The 6,927-nt window shown below is 40.3% G+C and overlaps 1 long non-coding RNA gene across 1 annotated transcript; it reads left to right on the forward strand.

Annotated features, from left to right (window-relative positions):
• Positions 1-375: 375 nt before the first annotated feature.
• LOC144375995 (uncharacterized) lies at positions 376-6,526 on the forward strand. Its single transcript, XR_013435970.1, has 4 exons — positions 376-876; positions 5,023-5,079; positions 5,336-5,547; positions 6,398-6,526. It is a non-coding gene; the product is annotated as an uncharacterized LOC144375995 (long non-coding RNA).
• Positions 6,527-6,927: the final 401 nt, after the last annotated feature.

The following is a 6,927-nucleotide window of genomic DNA, read 5'->3' on the forward strand; positions in this document are numbered from 1 at the left end:
ATTACAGATCCAAACCATAACACCCTGCAACCGTCTATCAAGATTGCTGCTTAATAGAGAGTAGAATTAGATACCCACCCAGGCCAGGGTATCCACTCGCCTGTTCTACACCCAAGACAAACATTATAAATGTCCCAACGTGTTTTGGTCTTAAATCTCCAGCCCCAGATAACATTCATGGAAAGTTTTCTTTGCAACAGAGAGGACTGCAAGAATTGATTTTGTTGTTCTTGGTGAAGTCAGGTGGTGGAAGGAGAATGTGTGGGCGGGGCGGGAGTGACTTTTTATTTCTATTGTCACCGGGTTTGGAAAACTACTCAGCCACAAGTAAACAGAATACCACTGTCACCATAATAATACTTTAAGAGAAAAACATCTCAGAGAGAAAGAAGCTAGATTTCTGACATTCCAAGGTGTGAAAGGAAGCAATGTGACGTCTGAGAGCCGGAAATAAACAGTTTCTTGGCCCGCACCATTGATACATGCCGAGGTCACTTCGAAAGCTGGAAAATAAACAAAATTAAAATTCTGTTTTACATGATATCCTGCGTCTGAGAGCTGCAAACAATCATATTATGACCAGAGACATTTTTTTTTCTCCCTCTTGCTAAAGTCCTCAATAATACCATGTTATGCTGAGACAATCCTAAATGGCACATGAAGCAAAGGAAGAAAAATAGTTGAAAGTCGATTGTTCCCAGGGCGTATCATGCACAGCCCTAGGGAGATGGTGATTTCATCGGGTTAAACATTTATAAATTCAAGTCAGCTTGCGTTATGATTCAAAGAGTGCCGAGAAGGCTCCTCTACATCCGCAGAACACGGTCTCTGAAACACCACTGGGAGACACCCCCTTGTTGAGTCTCACCTCCTTAGGTAAGTAATCTCTCCCTCCATCTCTCTCTCATGGTCCCCTGCATACACAGACCGGAATGGTATCCTGTGTCACTGTGAGTGATTAATTGGAATATGTTTTTAATATATACTTCCTGTTGCAAGTGGGAAAGATTGTCATAGAAATAAACCAGAGAGAGACTAGAAACAGCAGAAGACACGATAGCAAGCTTATTGCTGTCGCTGGGCCTTTGCACTATTTCCTCTGCTTTAAAAAAAAAAAAAAAAAACTCACCCCCAGTTCTGCCTGTGCTTCAGCCTTCCAATCCCCCCAGTTCTGCCTGTGCTTCAGCCTTCCAATCCTAGTGCCCTCCTCACCTCTACAGAGAGGCCTGCCCTGACCAACTGTGGACAATGGTCCCCGGCCACCTTCCTTAACACAACACAATCTCTTCTTCCCATTTTTTTAAAAATTCATGTTCTTATCATTATCTAAAATAATCTTATTTGTCTCTGCATTTTTCTGTTTGCAATCTATATCCCCCCTGGTAACTGTAGGATAAATTGGCTCTGAGTATGCAAGGAACTTGTCGGCTCCATATTAATCCTCAGCACACAGAACCAGGTGTAAAACTTAACAGAGACTCAATAAATACGTGTTGGATGAGTCAATCAACCCGTTATTCTAGGCCTCCCAATATTCTATGATTATTATGTTATCTGATTGTTATTTCATTAATAATTAATATGTAGTTTGTTGTTATTATTGTTGCTCTGACCTTTTAAAACCACACCATCCTATCCCTGGATTACTTTTTTTTTTTTTTTTGAGCTACTTGAGGCAGAACTCTGAGGTGCTGCTCTATCACTAAGCTATACCCCCCAGTTCCTTATCTATTTATTTTGAGACAAGGTCTTCCTAAGTTGCACAGGCTGATCTTGGACTTGTGATCCTCCCACCTCAGCCCCTGCAAGTAGCTGAGATTACAGGTGTATGCCAGTGTACCTGGCTTGTGGATCACCTTTAATGATGAATGCTGAATTTATCCTTAATCCCACCAAAGTCATGGTTTCAGTGGGGTCTGAAATTCATATTCCATTATGTGAGGATTAAGAGATGGATTACTAAAGAAACAAGAAACAAGACTTATCTTACAGAGCTCAGTATAAATACACGAGCTTGTCTCATTATGGCTATAAAGAAGAGAACCCTAAAAGAGACAGTGCCGACACACCTAAACGACTTAGAAATGAGTCCATAATGATTTCTGCATTTTCAGGCTGAAGGAAGCACGTAGATGTCAGGTGTTCTGGTGTGCAGAGCAGAAGTGAGCTCCTGTCTCTTGGGTTACCTTGTCAACTGGCTTTATTCCCTCTGTCGCTTTGTGCCTGCAGACATAAGTGAGGACAGCTTCAAAAAGTACAGTTGGCAGAGAAAACAAGCTTCCCTGGAAGTTCGCTCTCTTTGTAAAGAGATGAAAGTTACAACTTCATTATTTATTGGAGAGAATGAAAACCTGAAGAAGGCTGTTGGACAGGGGAGACTGTGTAAGCCTCTAGGTGGTCCACAGTTTCACATTTCATCCCGCCTGCACACCTTATGGATAAAAGCGTTGGGCATTCTAATGAATCACAGCTGATGTGGAAGAGAGTTGTTTGGGTTTTTGTTTGTTTGTTTATTTTTTAACTAATGTCTGAGCCTAGTTTTCATCAACATAAAGGTAAGCCTAGAAGTGGTAAAGTGATAGAAAATTCTCAAAGTTTTTGTCTCCAGTAAGTTCCAAGGCAACTCCTCATCTGTGAATCTCCTTAGCATCTCAGCTTCCTCTTTTCTGTTTGGCCTGAAACCTACATGTGAGCAGGTGCCTTTAATCTTTTCAGTTTTTAACTTTTGAAGATTCACTTTGTCATTATTAAAATTATTCTTCCAGAAATGTATAATTTGATGAAGATGCAAGAATTGAAATGGCTACTTTGTTTTAAAAAATAATAATGTTAATATACTAAAACAGAGAACTGAAGGGTAGTATCATGGTCACCTGTCTAGAAGCAAGTCAGCCACAGAACTATCATTTTCTTGTTTAGAGGATTCAAATCAATTTGGTGTTGAGCTCACCTTGAATATGAGAGGGGAGAGGTAACTAACACCCTACTCCCACCCTCCTTCTCCTTCTCAACAAGCTGGGTGGTGAGCCTTCCACCCTCAGCCCTATCACCTTCCTGAACACCACTGTGAAGTAGGTGTCACTGTCAGACCCAGTTACCTGTGCAAGTGATCTCACCTCTGGGAGTCTCTGCCAGCATGAGGCAGAAGGGAGGATTAATTTGTCCCCTGAGCCCCAAACCCTGTCCAGAACAAGCCTTATACCCAACAACAGGAACAGCGTCTAGTGGGAAACACAGAAAGCAGAAATCACTATAGAAAAGACTGATAGACATGGCTATTTAAAGCCCACCCCCCAACATATATATATATACCTCAACACAAAGCATCATGAGATTTAAAGTCATCCTTCTTCAGGTTTTTGTTTTTATATAACACAGGGAGGAGATACATACATTAAGAGAAAACAAATTAATATCCAATGGGAAAAGACTATTATCAACCAATTAATAAAAGATAACCACTTTACCGGAAAAAAAATGAGAAAGATGAAATATAAGCAATTCATTAAAGACAGATATAAGTAGTTGAAAAATATATACAAAAATATTCAAGTTATCTGATAACAAAGATGATGATCACACAGATTAAAAAGAAAGATGAGTAAAACCCTCTGTTAGGGAGTGTTTGAGAAAGTGGAAATTTTCCATGCTTGTGCAGAAATTGTAAATTTGCACAATCTTTCTGAACAGATGGGTGGCTATCACTAATATTAATGTGTTAATATACTTGACAATTGCTAAAGAAATAGTTCTCACAACAAAAATTGTAAGCATGCAAGGTGATGCATACTTTAGCTTGATCTAACCATTTCACGCTGTATACATATATCATGGTATACCACATAAGCATAGGCGAGTTTTACTTGTCAGCTGTATCTCAATAAAATATTTTAAACATGTATGTCTTGAGTCAGTAACCTGATATTTAGAATTTAAGCTGAAGGATAGTGATAGAAAAAGTCACTAAGATAACATAAAAATTAATGATAGTACCATTGATTTTTAATTTTTTAAAAGTTCATCCACAGGCAATGGGTTGAACTATAATGACACAAAAATGGGTTCCTTTATTGAGAAGGATGCTAGGTGCACGTGTGTTTTTTCACTTTCTTCATTCTTTCTCTCTTATTAGAATTATGTATGCGCACATTTCAGAGTCAGAAAAAATAAACTAACATTTTTTTATTCCATTTTCTAAACATTCTCCCATATTGTGTTCCCACAGGTCTTAGGTCCAATGAAGTATATATTTCACGTATATATATTTCAAGTATAACATTTCACACTAAAAGCAATTATTTCTCACTGTGCCTATAAATTTCTTTAAATTATTAAAAAAATAAAATAAAATAAACGGAGCCAGGCATGCAGACCTCTAATCCCAGGAACTTGGGAGGCTGAGGCAGAAGGATCAGGAGTTCAAAGCCAGCCTCAGCAACTTAGTGAGTCCCTACCAACTTAATGAGATCCTTTCTTAAAATAAAATATAAAAGGGGGGCTGAGGATGTGACTCAGTGGTTGAGCACCACTGGGTTTAATCCTTGGTATCAAATAATTAATAATAATAATAATAATAAGAAGAAGAAGAAGAAGAAGAAGAAGAAGTAAGTAAATAAGGCAAGATATCCAGATGTTTGAGTTGAACAATCAGATCAAAAAGAAGACATTTCTATAAAATTTTATTCCCCTGGATCATTTTCCATGTGCTGAGAGTGCACATGGGGGAGCTTCGCTGCCCAGCTCCTGGGTGTCCAGGGCTTGGTGGGCTGACACTGCCCGCTCTCCCCTGGCCCCCGCCTTTGGTGTGAGCAGGAAGGAAAAGGCGGACAACTTTCTCGTCTTTATGGAAGGCACACTTTATTTCCAGCTCCCGGGTCAAGGGGTGGCGGAAAGAAAACAAAACCACCAAGAGATAAAGACTAAAAATAATGTCCCACGCGGTGAATCAACCCAGTTGGGGACCCTAAAGACAGCAACAGGCCAAGGACGTGCGTAGGGCTAAATGTGCGTCATCCTGAACAGGTGGCCGTGACCAGGATCAAAACGCCTGGACTGGAGAGGAAGGAGCCCTGAAAACAGGTGTGCTGGGGGGGAAGGCGCGGGGAGGGGAGAGGAAGGAGCCATTGAAACAACCCTGGGCTGGGAGCCCAGTCGCTTTCCCAGCAGGTCGCTCTCGGAAGGAGCTAAATTTGATGTGGGGTTTCGTGGTTTGGGTGATGCACTTTTGAGTTTAAAATAGAAATAGATGTGTTTATGCGGTTGAGCTTGCTTTCTCTATGAATTGTCACCTTAGAAGAAACACATCTATGATTCACAGAGATTTCCTATTTTATAGGAAGCCGTGGGAAAATGGGTCTAAAAATCTCCCTGACGGTGTCCGCTCTGGACTTTGATGATGACTGTAACGATGATGGTGACCTGTTTTATTTACCCAGCACTGAAGTTGTGTTGTTAGCAATGTTCAGATTTGGACGTAACAACCATCCTAGGTGACGGATAAGGTGGCTATCATTAATGACATTTTTCAAGTTAGGAAACCGAGGCCAGGTAAGCTAAAGGATTGTATTTGCCCTCATAGATTCGATAGCAAGTTGGCCAATGGAGCAACACTCCTCCACTAGGCTTTCCCACTTGTCCATTCCATATCTTCCCCTGGACATCTCCTTGGTACTAGACACCTTTCCCAAGTGTACAAAATGAGATGGCTCAGCTTTCTTTATCCTCCTCCTTCCTTTCCTCTCTATGGTAATGGCATCCCATTTCCCCAGGATCCCCGGTTCAGATGACACCCAGCTCCTCCACCCGCTTTTCTACGTTCAGTCAACCCACTTGCTACAACCACCTAAGTGATTCTCATATTTGTCTTCTTCCATAGTCTGACTGTTTTTCCTTTCATCTTGACAAATAGTTTCTTCCCTCTGCTCACAGCCTCCAGGTCTATGCCAGCTCCAAATGATCTCATGCACCATTTCAGCCACTCTTCCCTGGACTGTAACCTAATTATAACCTTAACCTGCACATAGCTTTTGCTTGCCATACAATAAAATCTAAACTCACTGGAAACGACATGTGAGACCACCCATGGTCTCCAGATGTGTACATACAAAGATCCCAAAATTAACACTGAAAGATGATTTTCCCATGAAATGTCCTTATACCTCCATATTTGTCTGCACAGAGTCCTACATCTCCTTTCCTTGTCTACAGAAACATTCAAAGACCAGTTCAAATATCCTTTACTTGATGAAGGACCCCAATTCTTTGGGCCATTAGCCATCTCATTTTTCACCCCCAACCCCCACTTCCGAACCATGTACACACACTGGTCTTGGCACCCCCTGAGTCATTCTTGAAATTTGCCCGTTTATTAATATTGTTTTGTGTGTTTTCCTAACAGATTTCAAGCTCCTTCAGAGGAATCTTATCCTGTTCAACTTCATATCCTGTAGAGTACCTAACACAATCCTATTCTAAGAGAAGATGCCTAATAAATATCTGTTGTAATCAATTAAAAGGATTAACTGAAGCTTGTAGCGTAACTCCCAAGTTGTTACATCATGCAATGATAATCCCTGGACACAATAATAAGGGTGAAAACAATTGCTATCATTTACTAAGAATCTATTATATAAAGGATATTGCATACATTTTCCAGTTTGCAACAATCCTATGGGATTTATTTGCCGCATTCACATTTTACATTTGAGGAAACTGATGCTTAATAACTTTCAAAGCTGCACAGATGGGAAACAAAAGAGACAGAATCAGGACTTTCTTGTTCCAGAATATGATTCTAACTACCAGGCATTAACCATGATGGACAACACAGATATGTTTTCACGGTGTTAGTCAGCTCCCATTACTGTAACAAATACCTGAGATTGTCAATTTATAAAGAGAAAAGGTTCCCCTGGGTTCATGGTTTCA

The sequence above is a fragment of the Ictidomys tridecemlineatus genome, chromosome 3, assembly GCF_052094955.1.
Source record: "Ictidomys tridecemlineatus isolate mIctTri1 chromosome 3, mIctTri1.hap1, whole genome shotgun sequence".
Classification (NCBI taxonomy): domain Eukaryota; kingdom Metazoa; phylum Chordata; class Mammalia; order Rodentia; family Sciuridae; genus Ictidomys; species Ictidomys tridecemlineatus.